This window comes from Hylaeus volcanicus, unplaced genomic scaffold (assembly GCF_026283585.1).
Source record: "Hylaeus volcanicus isolate JK05 unplaced genomic scaffold, UHH_iyHylVolc1.0_haploid 12192, whole genome shotgun sequence".
Taxonomy (NCBI): domain Eukaryota; kingdom Metazoa; phylum Arthropoda; class Insecta; order Hymenoptera; family Colletidae; genus Hylaeus; species Hylaeus volcanicus.
This window is the reverse complement of record NW_026533142.1, coordinates 394,099-404,928: the sequence shown is the minus strand read 5'-3', so window position 1 is coordinate 404,928 and position 10,830 is coordinate 394,099.

Sequence of the window (10,830 nt, the reverse complement as noted above, 5' to 3'; positions counted from 1 at the left end):
GTTTAAAATTAAATTATAAATTTTTCTTTAAGAATGAACACTTAATGTGGTTGCAAGTTATAAATCATTTTGTTTTTTTAATATTCACAAACAATGCGCTGCTATTCTTCTATAAGGTGTATTTTTAAATGTTCAAATTGCGTGCAATCCGACCCTTGTAACAATATCGAAAAGGATTTACATTAAAGATCAAAATGTCTTTATAAAACAAAATGTACATATTCAAATTTGCATAACAAAATTTACAGATTACATCTGTAAAACTCTTATGTTACTTTTTCATCGAACACAAATGGAATCGAATATATCCAATTTTTTATTTAAAGTAAAAGTAATTAAACATGAAAAATGATGCCGTTTAAATGTTCACTATGGTGATTTATATATTTTGCTATTGAAAAACAAAATCTAAAAACCACTTCGTAAAACCCCTAATTTGTCGATGCTTTGGTAGAAAGAAATTTTATAAATACCGAATGTTATCGATATCGGTAAAATCAGCGATGATGTTTCTCGTTAGTGATAAAGGTACCGTAAATAACGTTAACAGCTGGATCACGAGAATCGAGAACTCGTGACTCGAGAATTGAGTACGAGCTGCAATAATCACCTGATAGACTCGTTTCGAAAAGGCATCTGACGGAGAGACCGGTATTTATAGAAAAATCGAAAGCTATCCACACATCACGTGCTTCGCCTAACACATTGATTCTCAACGTGGACGATATCGTCACCAGGTAGGAGATTAATCCTTAAAGGTACTGATTACTTGATTATGTATCTGCTTTTGGGGATGGGGGTTGGTCACTTAAGGGGGTATCCTAAATTAGAAGGTCTAAAAAAAGCGGTTTTTTGTGAATTTTTTTAGGATGAAAAAAAATAATTAATTCTATCGAACTTTTTATCCTATTTTCAAACATATTTAGGTAGCCTGTACAAATTTTTTCAACAAGAAATATTCAAATTGAGTCGACTGTGACGCACATTTGTAGGGCACCTCAAAATTAAATCCTCCTATCGGCGGGAAAGATGCAGGTCGTAATTTTGGTTTGACACAAAAAACCAAAAGAAATTTTCATTTTCATACATTTTTCTTCTATGGCCAAATCATAAATATATTATTTAATAAATTTTAATTGTTGTGCATAAAAATTATGGTTTTAATTATGGGAATACCAACTTCATGGCGAACTAAATATTAGTAAACTTTGTAAGTATTATTAACCTTAAAATTTTCATTAAAGCTTTACATTTCACGTAGCTTATTATTTGTAGCTATTGAAATATGTCAAAATTAAATATCGTTTCATACTCGGCATGATCGATTTGATAATTATATATTTCAGATTGTTTATAGTAAGTATTGTTAGTTTATTTTTCAATATCATTAATTTGCTGCTCCTTGCCAGACGTGTCGTATTAATACAATAAAGACAAGTCGTTCTTGTGTTAATAATATTTTCAAATAAATAACATTTCATTTATTAATGTAAAGTGTACAGTTTAATAAGTGACATAATCTAATAGTATGTTAAGTTAAAATTATAGTAAATATTTCACGTTTTGGTTTGTAATATTAAAATTGCAAGTACTAAATATTATTTTATTTTTGTTACTTTCAAATTTCTTTGTATACCTCTTACTAATACCTAACGTAAACGCAATCTACGTTATTTTGGAGATTATCATACAATTTTAAAGTCTTAAAAAGTAAAGTAATAAAATTAAGTACCGAATCTGACAAAGTGGGTGTTTAGACCAAAAAGGTTGAGAAACACTGGTTTTAAAATTTTTTCCGGGTTATGATGTTTATCAATACCGCATAACAGTGTAAGTTTTAGTATCCAACCAGCGCAGCGTCAATAGAACGCACCCACGTGTGTTTGTTAATGGAGAAAGTTCCATCGACTTGATCATTAAATCATAGTAAATTTTGTTCGTGTACTTTCTTTACACTTTATCTACCTAGAGCCTATTTATAGACGTTATTTAATTCTAATGTCTACCTACTGGAACTATGAGAAATTGTACTATGCTTGGATGACAAATAAATTTCCTGAGCTATTGCCAAAATGGTTGATTCAGTTTCCTAGCATTTGAAAATTAAGATGATCGTAATCCATTCCAATTCGAAATTGGAATTTTAACAGCATCTGAGATTCTGACATCATATAATTGCACGCGTATTATAAATTATAAAAACAAAGCACTTGTTTAAAACAATTTTTGTTAAACTGCAGTTATTTTTATTTGGTATTTTCATGTTCCCGTTATAAGCCTGTGAAAGCTCGTTTTAATCGATTGGCCAGTTCCATAGTTATAATTTTTTAGATAAAAAGGTAACACAAATCTTTAAACTGTTGTAAATCAATTTCGTAAAAATCTGAAATGTTACTTCAAAAACTGTCCGATTTAGTATGGAATGACACGTATCCTAAGCCCGTTCATAGACTTTTTAAATTCAATATTATTACTTATCCACTCACAACTCTCAATCTAATAAAACAGACAAGGCTTTGGACATAATCATTTTGAAAATATGTCAAAAGTGACCAATTCTTAACAAATTCGTAGCTCTTTTAATAATGAACATTTTGGATTCAAACTTTTGTTCGTGGTAGTTCTAATGGATCCCCTCAAAAAACAAATAGAAAGTTTTTTTCTAAAGTGAAAATCCAAGTTTTTAAAAATGAAAGAAATTTTTTTTTAAGTTTCGCAACCTCAGTTGCCCGTCGGTTTTGGTCGAAATTTAAAATTGTCTATAAAAATTAGTGTTTACATCCTCGGTCAAAATGAAGCATATTTTGCCAAATAACATATAGGAGCAACTTATATTGTTTATGAGAAAAAAATTACTAAAGAAAAGAATAAAAATAGTTTGTAAGAAATGATCCTCGGAAAATATTCTTTTTTAGAAAAAATACATTTAACAACAATTTCATATTTTATCCAGATGTACAAATTCTGTTTAAAATATGATCTCGTTCAATTATTAATTTTATTTGCATGATACTATGTCCATGACAACGATCAGTAAAATATTTCATTATTTAATTAAATCAAATTAATTTATCTTTCAAGTTATCAATGCTCTTGTATTGACAAAACAATACAAGTAGCGTTATGATATTAATTTATTCAAAAGTACATTTACATGATTAATCAAAGGCAATATGCACTACGTAATTTCAATATCAGAAAAACTGTATTTCCTTAAAATACAAACCAACGTGTTCAAATGAATAAACGTTTATTTTTCCGGACAGTTGATACAATTTAATACAGAATATCACCATTTATTTCATGGTATAAATTTTATTGTTGATGCTGAAACAAAAGCAGAGACACGCGAAGCGTAAAATATATCGAGACAATAATGTACTGTGCGATTGCAAATATTTGCAGCAGTATATTAATCTAGCGGCAATGATATTTACAGAATAAAATGCTCTTGTTAATATTTAACGCACAATACATATTTCATATTCGTTTGAACTCTATTATTAAAGAAGTAATAATTGTAATTGCTGTTGTGTTAAAAGTTCTTTCACGTTGATAATAAATTTTTGTTGCCACTAAGCATTACTTATGTTATACAAATTACATTAATGGCACAAATTTTCAGCAATAAATACAAAAGTACAAACATTTTTACTAATACAGTCTTACAATTAAACATTTCTATCGTTTTTCTTTGCAAATTAACTAAAAAATATGTTGGATGACTCGCCGAAACTGAACAATTTTTTCTATGCAATATTAAACAGTGAACTTTCGCTGTACAATATCAGTAATTTTAATCCCATTTTATGTCAACATTTCAGTGCATTTAACTAAAAATTATTGTCAGATAATTTAATAAGCTATATTACGATGACTCGGATATGCAATTCAATATTTTGTTTTAAACCTGCGTACGTATGTACATACCTACCGTGTGGAGGTATTTTTGTATTGCAAACATTATGTAACAAATAATACAAAAGAAGTTGCATATGAACATATATATTACCGCTCAAAAGTATCTGTACACTTCCTCGTTCTGAATCGAATGTAATTTAAAGTAATAAAAGTAGTTAGAACGATTGTAGCATTTGCAATTCTTACTACTATGTACACTAAAGTATTATGCAACAATAAAGTTAATTTTTCGTGTCCTCAGTATGAGATCTAATGAAAAAATTTCATTGCTAGAGACATTTTCAATTTTTAGTTTATTTATGTGTGTATGAAAAAGCTTTTAAGAAATAAAAAAATTAATTCTGAAGGTGAGGTGTTAAAGAAAGTGAACTTGGATAGGATTTGTGAATTTGACGATGTTACGATTATAAGTACTATAATAATTGTTAAGTTATATAGTTTTCAATTGTAATTGAAGAAAATTTTAGAAATTTTTTTAAATATTAATATTACAGTCAATGTATTAAAGTGGTCTGATACTTTTGAGGAGAAAAGTGATTGAAGAATTATCTTAATTCCATCAATGATTTGACATTTTCTTTCAAATAGCGAATATTCAAGAGACATATCATTTAATAATTATAACGATTGTCGACCATTAAGTATCAACTACAACGCTTATTCTATTATATTAAACTGTCATTCAGATAAGATTTGTTTCACTGAACAAATATATGCAAAATAATATAGAAACAATTGGTACCTCTCTTAAGCCGGCAGAACCAAATCAGCAGAATCATACCTGACTTAGTGGAATATTTAGAACTTATTTTGTACTAATTTGAACCACCAACAATAATTTTGTTTTCGAAAAAATCGTGGTGCTGCTTGCTTAATATTAAGCTAGCAGGGCCACACGTAACAATTAATAAAAATGAAAAAATCAAAGCGGATACATTTAGTACTGAATTTGTATTAATTCATACCACCAAAAGAAATTTTGTACCTGTTACCGTTTTCAAGAAAATCGTGGCGCTGCTAGTTTAACGTTAAGCTAGCAGTTGAAAATGTTAAAAATTAAAGGTACCAGAGCCACGATTTTTTCGGAAACAGGACGAGGTACAAAATTATTGTTGGTGGTACAAGTTAGTACAAAATAAGTACTAAATATTCCACTAAGTCTGATATGATCCAATTGTTGCTCATGCCTACCTTACCATTCAAATCAAACTTCTAAAACTCCTCTTAGAAATATAAATTGATATATTGGTACAAATTAAACAAGCGGTTTACAAAAAGAAAAATAATCTCTGTACTTAGTATTCCCTGCAAGATATAAATAGCATTCGTGCTTGCGATGAAGCCTTTATTGTACAAAACTTGAAAAGGGCACTCCTTTTAGATAATGGATAATGGATCGGAACGCTTGGATCTATCGTAGAGATCTTCCTCTGCATTCAAACTATTCAAGAACCGTTTAAAAAGCTGCGGACATTTGCACTGAATTTTAATTCTGCCGCAAACTGCTCGCCTAATTTCTATTCATTGCTTCGGTTCATTTCTGATGAACGAACAAACCTTGTCGACTCTTTCCTTTAAGCTCATTTGACCAAAGTGTCTCTATGGAAATGCCAAAACCGCTCGCGACAACAGTATATCGCTCAGGCCCTTATCATCATTCTCTTCGTACATTTCAACGCCACTAAATGCTGTCATCCAGGAAAAGTAGCAGCGTGGCAGAGCAATTAGAACGACGATAAATTTCCATGGGCCGGCCTTTATACGAGCTTTATTGTTTTCCTTGACAAATGATCCCGAAGCGCCATCCTTAATTTATCATTCGTATTCGGTTTACTAAACATCGGGTGCGAACGACTGATCTTCGAGAACCAACGGTGTGAACCCAATTAACAGAGTGGCGGATAAAAGTATTCGTAAAAAGATGGAAATAAAAGCAATTGTATCGTTTACGGTATTAATTATTACGAATATACAGAGTGGAGCAATAACTATTAGCACCTCAGATATGTAGTTCCATTTAAAAAAACGAAACTTTATCATCATATCTTTTAAATTAGTAACATAAACAACATTTTATTGACGACACAATAGAGATCCCATTTTCTCCTCCAATTTACATATAAACAATTTTTTCGTATCATCAATAGTTGTTGAAATATACGCCTGACACACTAGCGTGGACATCCTGTATACACAGGGTGTCCCAAAAATATTGTAACATCTTGAAAGGGGTGGTTCGGGAGGTGATTTGAAACAACTTTTTCCTTAGCGAAAATGTTCTCCGAGCCTTTGTTAAGGAGATATTAACAAAAAACCCCGACCAATCAGAGCGCGCGTATAGCGTTGGAGCGCCCGCGGTAGCGAAGACTACGCGCTAAGCGGCCGCGCTCATACGCTACCGCAAACGCTTCCTCGGCATACTCGCGCTCTGATTGGTCAGTGTTTTCTGTTAATATCTCCTCCACGATGCCTCGGACAACATTTTCGCTAAGGAAAAAGTTGTTTCAAATCACCTCCCGAACCACCCCTTTCTTATTCTAACGAACCCTCACACAGCCGTAGCCGACCAGGAAAAAGAATGGAAAGACAAGCCCTCTCTACTATTACATTTCATCGAGGCAAGTACTTGGAAACCACGTAAAACTCTAGTCTTGAGCAATTGTAGAGAGTTTTGCTTTTGGGTCCTTTTTTTCTGGGGAAATCTATTGCCATCAACAACCCCAGGGGGCCGACCTAGACTTTCACGTAGACAGTATACATGTATACATTAAAACCATTCAACATTGCCGCCTTGACCAAAAACTAACTCAAGCAGGAATTAAACATTTTTAATTTTGCGCCGACTACGAAAAGATTATTTAACATAATTTAATATAAAGGAAATAGAAATTTAATATATTATTGAATACCATTTAATATATTATTGAACACCATTTAATATAAATGAAATATAAATTATTTCATACTTTTTAGTTGCAATTTTAATATTTTTTCGAAGTCGGTTATATTTTTTTTCCAAAAATTATTTTATAATCTAAAAAATTTTGTTATCATACGTAGTGTCTAGAACAGGTTTATTCTAACATGTAAAATGTTGCAATTGTATTTTAATAATATAAATTGTTTTAATTAACAAGAAGGGTTTTCCTTTTAATGAAATTAGTTAGTATGGGCCTTCGTACCAAGAGAACTATAATTTACAGATCAGGTGTACATGCATTTGGCTAACAAGTACAGCTGTCCGAATACTTGAAGTCGTGCAAAGTACTCGATTATTGGGATATGTTCTTCAACGGTATTTGGAGCATTTCCTCTTGCTCGTTAGGACCAAAGTTAACTTCTGGCAACCACGGTTCATCGAATAAAAGCACGTTACAATATCATAACACTTCTTACAATAATTGGAATACCTCGATTATTCGAGGTAGACTATTTAATTTGATTATTGGAATTGATGGAAGTATGAAGCATGAACAACTTGGAATGCTTTGCTAACTAATAATACAGCAAATATAGTTCAAACAAGTATACTCACTCTAAAAGGAACATTTCATTCGTTAATTTGGATCGTTTTTAGCATACAGAAGTGTGATCGTTTATGGTTAAAACTATACAATCAATTAAATTGTATAATTTACAATCTAATACTTATATTTAATTACTTGTATAGTTTTAGTTATCACTAGTTACACCGTTTATATACTGAAACGAATCTAAATCAGGGATCGAAACGATTATTTAAAACAAAATATGATTATTCAGATTATATGTAACTGTATCAAATCTGTCTGAAAGTTTATTCACATATTCCATGTCTGCATTTTTGTTTACACGAATAAACAGAAAGAACATTTTGGGTGACACTACTTGTACGTCTCAAGTTTGACATAATATTCAATAACAAAAATTTATTTAGAGATTCACCATTATTTATTAATAAATAGGCAGTAAAAATGTTCGTATCTTCAATCATTCTAATGTTAAAAAATTTCTTTGCGAAGATAATTTTTAGTAAAAAATACTGATAAAATCTAAAAACTCTGAAGGCATGTATCTTTTGATTGGTTACGGAAATAGAAATATGATAACTTAAACCTGCCCTTATTTCATATGGACTACAACATATTTCAATACCATCAAAGTCCCTGGCATCGAGAAACAACGCTGATCGATTTATCGTGAAATGGTCCATATCGTTCGGACTGGTTGTATTTAAGCATCATCCACAAACGGTTAAAGTCGCGGTATGAAACTAAACGGTTATCAGTTTTAGTTTATGAAGCAGTTATAAAGAACCGGAACAACTACTACAAAAAGCCGAAATATATATTAATGTTGAAGCAGACGAAATAGAAGAGAGCCGTGAAGGAAAGTACACAAGAGAATACGATAACTATGTGCTAAACATAATCAAAATATATGTTCACTTATTTTAAAGCAAAATATTAAATAATTATGATATATAAATTAATAAAATATATTCTACATACATTATGTAATGTTTATATTAGTTTATATTTAGTTTATATTTAAGTTTATATCTAAACCACTAGGTATGTTTGTATGTTTTATAGTTGTCAGTTATGTTTATCAATTTGTGTTAGTAATTTATTGAGTAGTCGTTCAATTTGTATTGCGATTTGATTTTGTCTGATATATTGTGTGTTGTCTTGGTATTTTGACAGTTTTCGCCGAACCTTTAAATAAATATCCTTACAATTATGCACAGTTTATGTGCGCTTATCAAATTAGTGTACACCGTAAAGGCACAAAATCCGTCGTATAATTATAGTAAAGGAACAACGAACAAAAAGAATCATTACAATTCGACTGAAATATTAACAATAAAAGGTTTTGTAACAAAGATTTTAGAAATTTGTATTTTAATAACAAAATCCGTTTGTCAGCATACTCGTGACGAACAGTTAAACAACATCATCCTAAACATGTAACTGTAATCATTGTATACTTTCACTTGAAATAAACAAATTTTAATACATGTCATTCGAAAAATCCTTTATGTGTATGTATTAGACCTCAAAATTAATGTTGGTTTCATTATATACATATCAAGATTATTCTATAAACCAAGAAAGAGTCTAAGTTGTAAGTATAAATTTGATAGGTGTTTGAGAATGTGACATCTGCAGGAAGTTTTTGCCAAGTTGGTCAAAATGAAAGTATAAAATATGAAAAAATCTAGAACGGTGCCCAAGGGAAATTTATAAAATCGGCTTGGCAGTCAACGTGTTAACCCGATAAATGGATACTTCGTATATTACAATATAACTCTTAACCCCTAAAGTATTACGCTTATTTTTCGTGCATTAATACCGCTCTGGGATCCAGCATACGCTATTATTATTATTATTATTATTATTATTATTTGTGCGCCCAACATTGTTTATAATTATTATTTTTCCATAAATCTAAAACACCACATTCAATTTTTCAATACATTAACAACATTTTAGAATCCAGCAACTTCATCGTCATTTTTTATGACATATTCGAATACTATTATTAGTTTACTATTTGTATTAACCTCCCGATTTATAGGGAAGTTATTGTATTTGCCCCTAAAATGAAAAATCGATTTTTTAGCAGATCTCCATGTTTCAAGGTCATTGGAGTAACTTTAGCCTATTTTTAACAAATTGTTCGCGCGCACGTGCGTGTGCGTGTGCGTGCGTGCGTGCGTACGTGCGTATGTATGTATGTATGTACGTATGTAGACAAATTTTTCGTTAACGGTTTCTAAAAAACTAATAGCAAAATCAAAATGATCGATGATGCAATCGATGTGTATCAATCTAACTTAGAGCTGATTAGATTTTGTTCTAATTCGGTCCAGTAGTTTTTTAGTTTTTTTAAGAAAACTTAACTCAATAACGCAATCTAGATGGAAAAATATAAATTTATGAGCGAATAACTAAACGGAAATAATAGATATACATATATTACTATTATTACATTTGTATATACGTACATATAATATATACATACAAGGTGGTCCAAAAGTATGGAAACAATCAAATATTTCCAAAACGGAACATTTGTGAGAAAAATGGTTTAGAGAAATGTTTTAGGGTTTCAAAAATTCTATTGAAACATCGTGTCTGTTTGACCTTCAAAGGACCGGTCAAAGTCACGTCAAGGTCAACACGATTTCTTTAATGGAATACCTCATTTTTTATCATGCTCTGTAAAAACTGGCTATGAGACCTTTACAAAACACTAGTTTCAAACATTTTTTTTTATTCGCGATAGATGGCGCTGTAATCGGAAATCGGGAAGTTCCTTGTATGGCCCGTAAAGGGTCGCACACAAAATAAACATGAATAGCTAGATATATGAATTAAGCGAGCAAGAACAACCCTACTCGCGAGCTCGCGAAGCGAGCGAACAAAAAGGACCCCACTCGTTATTTTACTACTTTTATTTTATTATTATTAACACTGGATATTCGCGTTTATGTGAAACCGACGCCAACGGTATTCCAGCGACCTAAAACCTTTGGAAAACGTTTGATAACGTACTGAACACGAAGAATTGCACTAAATTTCATTGTTTAACACAATCTCAATCGATTCCATTGGCTGGAACACTCGTCCTACACACTCACGAGTAAACACTCACAAAGTAAATACAGGGTATCCCAATAATGTTGTAACACATTGAAAGAGGTGGTTCGGGAGGTGATTTGAAACAACTTTTTCCTTAGAGAAAATGTTATCCGAGGTTTCGTTGAGGAGATATTAACGAAAAACACTCAACAATCAGAGCGCGAGTATGCCGAGAGAGCGCTCGCGGTAGCGTATGAGCGCGGCCGCCTAGCGCGTAGCCTTCGCTCCACTGGCATTCGCGCGCTCTGATTGGTCGGGGTTTTTTGTTAATATCTCCTTAACG